The sequence below is a fragment of the Piliocolobus tephrosceles genome, chromosome 9 (genome assembly GCF_002776525.5).
Source record: "Piliocolobus tephrosceles isolate RC106 chromosome 9, ASM277652v3, whole genome shotgun sequence".
In the NCBI taxonomy this organism is placed as follows: domain Eukaryota; kingdom Metazoa; phylum Chordata; class Mammalia; order Primates; family Cercopithecidae; genus Piliocolobus; species Piliocolobus tephrosceles.
The window spans coordinates 45,843,933-45,852,710 of record NC_045442.1 but is presented as its reverse complement, the minus strand read 5'-3'; positions in this window follow the sequence as shown (position 1 = coordinate 45,852,710).

Below are 8,778 nucleotides of genomic sequence, written 5' to 3'. Positions count from 1 at the left end.
TAAGTACTTTACTTCCTCTTTCCAGGCAAGCAGAGGTTCCAAATATAGCCATGTGTCACATAACAGGGATTTGTTCTGATAAATGAATCCATAGACAATTTTGTCTTTGTGCAAACATGATAAAGTGTACTTGCACAAACCTAGGTGGTGTAGCCCACTACACACCTAAGCTATGTGGCATAGCCTGTTGCTTCTAGGCTACAAACCTGTACAGCATGCTACTATACTGAGTATTGTAGGCAAATGTAACATAATAGTCAGTATTTGTGTATCTAAATATACCTAAATATAGAAAAGGTACAGTAAAAATATGGTATAAAAAATAAATGGTATACCTGTATAAGGCATTTACTATGAATGGGACTTGCAGGACTGGAAGTTGCACTGGGTGAGTCAATGAGTGAGTGGTGAGTCACTGTGAAGGCCTAGGACATTATTGTACACTACTGTAAACTGCATAAACACCGTACACTAGGCTATAATTGATAAAAAATTCTTCAATAAGTTATTAAATAATAACAAAGTAATAAATTATTACATATCAATAATATTTTCTTTATATCCTATAAGCTTTTTCTATTTTTAAATTAATTTTTAAATTTAATTTAAAAAAATGTTTTTAAACTTATTTTGTTAAAAACTAAGACACAAAAACCCATGTAAGCACAGGCCTACACATGGTGAGGATCATCAGTATCACTGTCTTCCACATCCACATTTTGTCCACTGGAAGCTCCTCAGAGTTAGTAACATACATGGAGCTGACGTAGAAGGAGTACACTCTAAAAGAACAATTAAAAGTATGGTATAGTAAATACATAAACTGGTTAACAGTTGTTATCATTATCAAGTATTACATAGTGTACATAATTGAATGTGCCATACTTTTATGTGACTGGCAGCGCAGTAAGTTTGCTTGCACCAGCATCACCACAAACGGCGAGTAATGCTTACTCCATGACGTTAGGATGGCTAGGTTCACAAGGCGATAGGAATTTTTCAGCTCCATTATAATCATGGGACTGCCTTGGCATATGCGGGCTGTTGTTGACAGAAACGTCATTATGTCACGCAAGACTAGATGATGAGGGAATCCTTTTCCTCCTAATTGGTTATTTGAGCCGTTTAATCTCCCTTCCACTCCCAGCAAGTGTAGTCATTAAAATACCTTACATAACTATGAAGGCTCCATGATTAGAACTGTGATATGATCATGTTACATACCCACTCAGAGTTCTCTGCTTCAGGGCCAAAGTTTGGGCAATGTCACACCTATTCTACTTTCTGGATGGGCTTCTCTGTCATGAGAAGAATGGGAAATGAAAGAAGGATGAGCCCAATGTAATTCTGAGAATCAGATTTAACTAGTATCTGATAAAGCTTGCAGTATTTCCATGTTGATAAATTCATCTAATTTATTTGTTTAACCTGTTGTATAATGTTTTATCGTATGAAAATATCACATTTGATTTATCTATATGGAACATTTAGGTTCTAATTTTTTGCTGTTTTAAATAATATTTACATGAATTTCCCTATACGTGTTTCTGCTTTCAGTATATGACAGTTTTGCTAGAGTAAGGGTCTTTAAACTTTTTTGTTAGCTTATCCCACAGACAACTTGGAAAAACTTTTCCTCCTTACACATGGTCGAGTTAGAATTGAACATTTTTATTGTAAGTTTAAGTAGGTGCAAAGGAAGTAATTTCCTAGTTATGTAACTTTTTTTTTTTTTTTTTGAGACAGAGTTTTTGCTCTTGTTACCCAGGCTGGAGTGCAATGGCACGATCTCAGCTCACTGCAACTTCCACCTCCCGGGTTCAAACTATTCTCTCCTGCCTCAGTCTCCCTAGTAGCTAGGATTACACGCACCTGCCACCATGCTCTGCTAATTTTTTTGTATTTTCAGTAGAGGCGGGGTTTCACCTGTATTTTTAGTAGAGACAGGGTTTCGCCGTATTGGCCAGGCTGGTCTCGAACGCCTGACCTCAGGTGATCCACCCGCCTCAGCCTCCCAAAGTGTTGGGTTTACAGGCGTGAGCCATTGTGCCTGGCCTATGTAGCATTTAAAGTAGAATTCTTAAATGTATCCAATATTCATAAATACCATAGTAATTTGTTGCCATTATCCATCAAAACATTTAAAAAATGAACAAGCTTTCTTTACAATGGGAAATTTCACATCATTCTTTTTTCTCTTTGAACTTGAATTTTTTTTCCAATTTTGATACAGATTTTTATTTGGATATAAAATATATTATGTGTGGATATCTTTTATTGATGATGACTGTATCATATTTCCATGCAACAAATTTTATATAAAAATTTAAATTGTGTTAAACTTTCTTGACCATAATGCTCCTCAGTGTTAAAAATTATTCCAAATTATCATTAGTATTTTTGTATAATCAAGTAAATACTTTTAAATTTTGATAATTATTAAATATAAAAAAATCAGCTGGGCTTAAAAAATTGGTTTATACATCATAAATGAATTTTACATATTCCTAGAAGGAGATAAGTTCAGCATTAGATCATTTATCCCTAGTTTTTGCTTTTATATTATAAACACTGAGTAATATTATTCACATAAGTAGATGGTGAGTGAGAGGAATTGTTTTAGCAATGTTACTCATTTATTTGAAAGCTTCCCAAATTATGTCACACATCACTTAGTGATCTTAGTTTTAATGATTTTTCAATGAATAGTTTGAATAGGTTCTCTTTCAATTTACCAGAAAAAAAAATTAATATTAAACAGGTTAACTTTTAAAAGGGTTTGTTAATACATTATTCAGCTACTTAGCAGCAATATCATTATTGCAGATGATCTCTTTAGCTCCTTGCAGGTTTTTACACTTTCCGGCAGTACATCATTTCAGCGTTCAGATGGAGAGGAGTATTCCTTTCCCTTTTAAAGTGGGATAAAGGGCACTGTGGAAGGGGAGATGGGAACATGGAACTACTAGGTCCACTTGACTACACTAGTTCTCAGGCACATCAGGTTTAGAAGAAAGCATATATGGAAGTTAAAGATCTGGAATTGATTCTCTTGAAACTAAGAACCTTATTTCTCCAGTTTGAAGACCACTACTCTGATGCTTATACCCAAAAGTGGAATTGCTTGTGTTGGAGTCTCCTAAGTTGTGTGACTGTTTCACTGAAGCCACATCACTGAGGACATTGCTGTGCCCCTCAAAGACTCAGGAACAGTCCCTCTGAAGGTCCATATATGTAAGTCATAGGAATCTTCTAAATTTGGGAAAATCCCTTGGTCGCCTTATTCAAATAACTAGTGACCAATGAGTAGTAATCCATCAGTGTTCTATGAGACACAAAATTTCTTTCTATAATGTGGCTTTTGATAATTTCTGGAAGTATTTTTATTCATGATTCCCACATTTCTTTCTTTAAAGGGCATCATTAGTCTACCATCAACCAAGATGTTATACAAAGAGCACTGTAATTCATTTACATTGAGTGCCCTGAAGCACAAATGCCTTTAAGGCCTTCTTTACCCTTTATTAATTGCAAAATAAACACATGTCTAGTGGAGAAGGTTACTAGATATAATTTGTGCAGTTTGGGAGAACTAGGGGTCAGGATTGCTTGACTTAGCTTCTGAAACAAACTCAAGCCCACTAAACCACCAAGGTAACTACATCCAGAAATCTGCAAACCAGAAAATATTTGCCCTGAATAAGGTAAAGGACAAAAAAGAATAAGGGCAAACATTTTTTGGTTTGCAGATTTCTGGATGTAGTTGCAAAGGACAGTACATTTCAAAAACAGAATAATGGTCATTCTCAAGTAGGACTCAGTTTAATTCTACTTTAAAGGAGTGAGAACATTTAACGTGCCAAATTCAAGTCATAAGGAAAAGTTGACCAGTTAATAGGAGAAATGCCACAACATTGTAAAATAAACAAGATTTGAAATGGAGAAAATCCTATTTTACAATGAACAAGTCTACAAGAACACAAGAATAAAGCACATCTTAATTAAGTCCTCCCTCTTACTTGTTTCAACAGGTGATATAGGAAAAGAGTGGTCCCAAGAGTGGGAGCAGCCAATGGCCTGGGGCTGTACCCTGGGAGCTAGCCAAGACAAAGATACCATGTCCAGAAAAGAAATTTCAGAAATGACTTATGGCTCAGAGCCATGTATGTAAATGAGGTTATTTTTAGTTCTCTGAAAATGGTTGGTTTCTATCCATTAGCTTTCTCCCAGTTCCCTGACTTCTTAAAATTTATGTTAAGGATGTGGAATATTCCCAAATTAATTTTCAAGTACCATGACTTTCCTTACAGACTTCATTTTTCTTTAGAGTTCCTTGCAGTGCAAACCTGTACCTTCTTTAATAAATATAAACATTTAAGCCAGGTGCGGTGGCTCACACCTGTAATCCCAGCACTTTGGGAGGCCGAGGCAGGTGGATCACTTGAGGTTAAGAGTTCAAGACCAGCCTGGCCAATATGGTGAAACCCTGTCTCTATTAAAAATACAAAAATTAGCCTGGCATAGTGGTGTGCACTTCTAGTCCCAGCTACTTGAGAGGCTGAGGCAGTAGAATCGCTTGAACCCGGGAGACAGAGTTTACAGCGAGCCAAGATTGCCCCACTGCACTCCAGCCTGGGCACTCCATCACAAAAACAAAAAAACAAATGAAATATAACACATTTAGTACAATTAAGTAACCAAAATCTACAAAAGGGAACTGTTCTATTGTATTTAGAAAAGTTAAAATTTCCCTCCTAAACTAGTTCTGACAACATTAGGTTTTTCTATGGTATTCTTTCTGAAGTTCCTATAAGAGAGAAAAATCTAAATCACAATAGGAGTATTTTTTGAACTTATTCTATTGATCCTAAAACATTGTTTAATAAGAGACACATAACTGGGCAGGGTCTAGAACTGCTTTATTTCATTATTTAGTGTAACCATGAAATTAAACAGTGGTCTACCGTTGGGGACCAAGGTCAGATTCAAAAAGATTAAATATAAATTAAAGCTACTACACATTTATATGGTTGAAAAATCAAAAGGTACAAAACAACAGCATCACATATGATACCAATTGTGGCCTTGGAGTTGTGTAACTTGGCAGTCCTATATATATCACCTTCCCACGGGATCTCTCAGCCATATCAGTTTCTTGTATATTCATAAGGGGAATCTTGAAAGATAGAGGTCAAGAGGAGAAAAATAGGGATTGGAAGAAAGAATGGCAAGACAGGGCAGGAGAAAGGAGAGTGGAAGGATGGATGAGAAGGTAAAGACTGAGGCCTTATACAAAGGATTGGCAACTTTCTCCCAGCCCTCTCCTGCAGTTGTCCTTGGTGTGTGTGTGTATATTTGTATGTGAATAGAAGAAGAAGAAATGGAAAGCTCTGGGGGGTGGGGCGTGGCGGAGGGGGGGGTGGGGGGGAGGGGGGAAGTCACTTATGTAGGGAAGGATAGTGGTGAGCCCTGGAGAATTTTTAACTTAGTGCATGCATTACTTGAATAAAGTTCCTTGTATTGCCATTTCTTATATCACTTTTATCTAGACTCATCCGAGAATATGTTAGTGTTTTGAAATTTAGGTTTTGGGAAAAAATTCAAAGCTAATAAGCATAAATATTTGTGCAAGAAAGAGAAGCAGATATGCAGACCTCTACCACCTCATACCAGAGACAAACTAACCTTTCTCCAGCACATATTGGCCTGATTAAATCTAGAATTAAGCTTTCTCTCAGCACTGACCTGCCTCAGACTGCGAAGAGGTTCTCTAATTTTGAGCCATAATGAAGGTGCTGACTGTAACTGCATGGCAGCATTTTCACTGACTCCAACTCTTCAGCAGGTGGCAGCGTTCTCCTTGCTCCCTGTAGGTTTGGTATTTCCTTCCTTTCGAAAGAGTCCCTTTTCTGTCTTTGGTCCACATATAATGGCTGCCTCCTTTATATTCTTGTCTGAAAGACACTCTCCCAGTAATCTTAGGAACTGAGGAGGAGAAACAAATTTGCAACATGTGGCTATTCATGTTTTAATGTGTGATCCTTAAGGTACTAAGGCATCATGGGCTAATTTCAGGACATTTAAGGTTAGAGAGTGAACATCGGGAATCATTCATTCACTTATACCTGTTTTTCTCCATCCCAAACCCTATTTATCATCTCTATTTAAGCAGTCTCCTTGTTTTCTTTGTTCACTCCTTTCCAAGCCTTGAAAATGGCATTAAAAGCCATCTCTAGTCAAATTTCTAACTAACTCGTTTATGTTTCTATACAAGCTAGACTTTCTTACCATCTTTATTCACTGATAGGGTATAACAGGGAATTCTCCAGACTCTAACTGAGGATCCCTCATTGAGTTGCTATGTAATCTGGGGCATGTAAACCCTTTGGGCCTCAGTTTCTTCATTTGTAAAATGAGATTGGTAAACTAGCAGATCTGTGAAGTTTTTTCTAGCTATTATGCGCTGGATGATAGAGCAGTCTGCCACTCTATTGAATGGAAGAAGGCGGGGTACTGTGCTGTCATATGATTATTTTTGGAGGACATTTTCTTTGAGCAGGAAAAGTTATTAAATAGTACAAAGAGTGAAAAATAGATCTGGTCAAGACCATTGATCTGAGGAAGAAAGGGTATTCAGGATAAGATACAGCCTGTCTACCATACATCTCTACCATGTACCATTTATGGCAGATATTCCCATGTATTCCTATGGTGTCCAGCAAACACCAAACAGACCTTTATGCTTAAATTCTGGAAATTCTTTAGGGTGCTCATTTATTTTAAAATAAAATTAGAATCAAGCTTCTTTCCTGGTTTTTTTTAACATTCTCTTGATAATAGACATATATATTTAGTTTTAATTCTAATGGATGAAATCACCTTTCTACCTTATAAAAGTAATAATCATTGTAAAGAACCTTTGAACCATATAAAAAGCAATAAATAAAAAGAGAAATTTATCTTCCTTGAAAGATCCCTCTCTATCCTTCCCTTTCTATCCTGCCCTCAGAGATAATGTGTTATCTCATCTCCTGTTAATTCTTCCAGATAATTTCTGTGTATTTATGCAAACACATGTATATATACGTATTATCACTTTTGTTTTATTTCATTGAATTTTAATGAATCTTTTGGGAAATATATTAGTCCTAGAGTAGAATTATACATGTAAAATAGATGAGTAAGCACGTTAAGAAACTGGAAGATTAAGGAGCAAAATAGAAAACAACTGAAAACATTCCGTTGCTAATCAAATTGTCAGCTGATCGGATTCTTAAATGACAGATATTCTAGGCAGAACTGACCTGAGAGAAGGACGATGTAAAATGGTCTGTTTAGGGGGTTATCTATAGGGGAGAGGACTAGGGTCATTGTGGAAGACGGCCACCAACAATTCCTCCATGCCTCTACACACATGCCACCCTTCCCAGCAAAAGGAGATGGAGTCTGTTTCCCCTCCCTTGAATCTTTTCTCAGCTTCCCCAGTAGCTAGAACTACAGGCACATGCCACCATGCCCAGCTAATTATTTTTTTTTTGTAGAGACTGGGGTCTTGCTATGTTGCCCTGGTCTCAGGCAATCCTTCCCTCTCAGCCTCCCAAAATGCTGGGATTACAGGCATGAGCCACCATGCCTAACTAATTTGGTTTTTAAATATTTTATTTTAAAATAATTTTTTTTGAGGCGGAGTCTCGCTCTGTTACCCAGGCTAGAGTGCAGTGGTGTGATTTCGGTTCACTGCAACCTTCACCTCCCGAGTTCAAGTGATTCTCCTGCCCCAGCCTCCCAAATAGCTAGGATTACAAGCATGTGCCACCACTCACTGCTAATTTTAGTATTTTTTTTAGAGACAGGGTTTCACCATATTGGCCAGTCTGGTCTCAAACCCCCTGACCTCAAGTGATCCGCCTGCCTTGGCCTCCCAAAGTGCTGGGATTACAAGCGTGGGCCATCGTGTGTGGCCTAGAAGAAATTTTAGACTTAGAAAAAAGTTGCAAAAATGGTATGAATTTTTTTTTTTTTTTTTTTTTTTTTTTTTTTTTGACACAGGGTCTCACTGTCATCAGGCTGCAGTACAGTGGTGCGATCACTGCTCACTGCAACTTTGACCTCCTGGAGCTCAGGTAATCTTCCCACCTCAGCCTCCCAAGTAGCTAGGACTACAGGCACACACCACCATGTCCAGCTAATTTTTGTATTTTTTTGTAGAGACATGAGTTTTCCATGTTGCCCAGGCTGGTCTCGAACTCCTGAGCTCAAGCAATCTACCCACTTGGCCTCCCAAAGTGCTGAGATGACAGGAGTGAGCCACCATGCCTGACCTGGTGTGGAGTTTATGTATGCTTGTTATCCAGCAGGCCTAGTATTAATAGCTCCCTTTTTTTTCTTTCTTTTTTTTTTTTTTTAAGAGATGGGGTTCTTGGCCAGGCACAGTGGCTCACGCCTGTAATCCAGCACTTTGGGAGGCCGAGGTGGGTGGATCGCTTGAGGCCAGGAGTTCAAGACCAGCCTGGCCAACATGGCAAAACCCTGTCTCTACTAAAATACAAAATTAGCTGTGCGTGGTGGCACGTGCCCGTAATTCCAGCTACTTGGGAGGCTCAGGTAGGAGAATTGCTTGAACCCAGGAGGTGAAGTTTGCCGTGAGCCGGGATTGCACTGCTGCACTCCAACCTGGGCAACAGAGTGAGATTCTGCCAAAAAAAAAAAAAAATTCCCTGCTTTCAGGAGATGGGGGGGGGGTCTCACTCTGTTGCCCAGGTTGGTCTCGAACTCCTG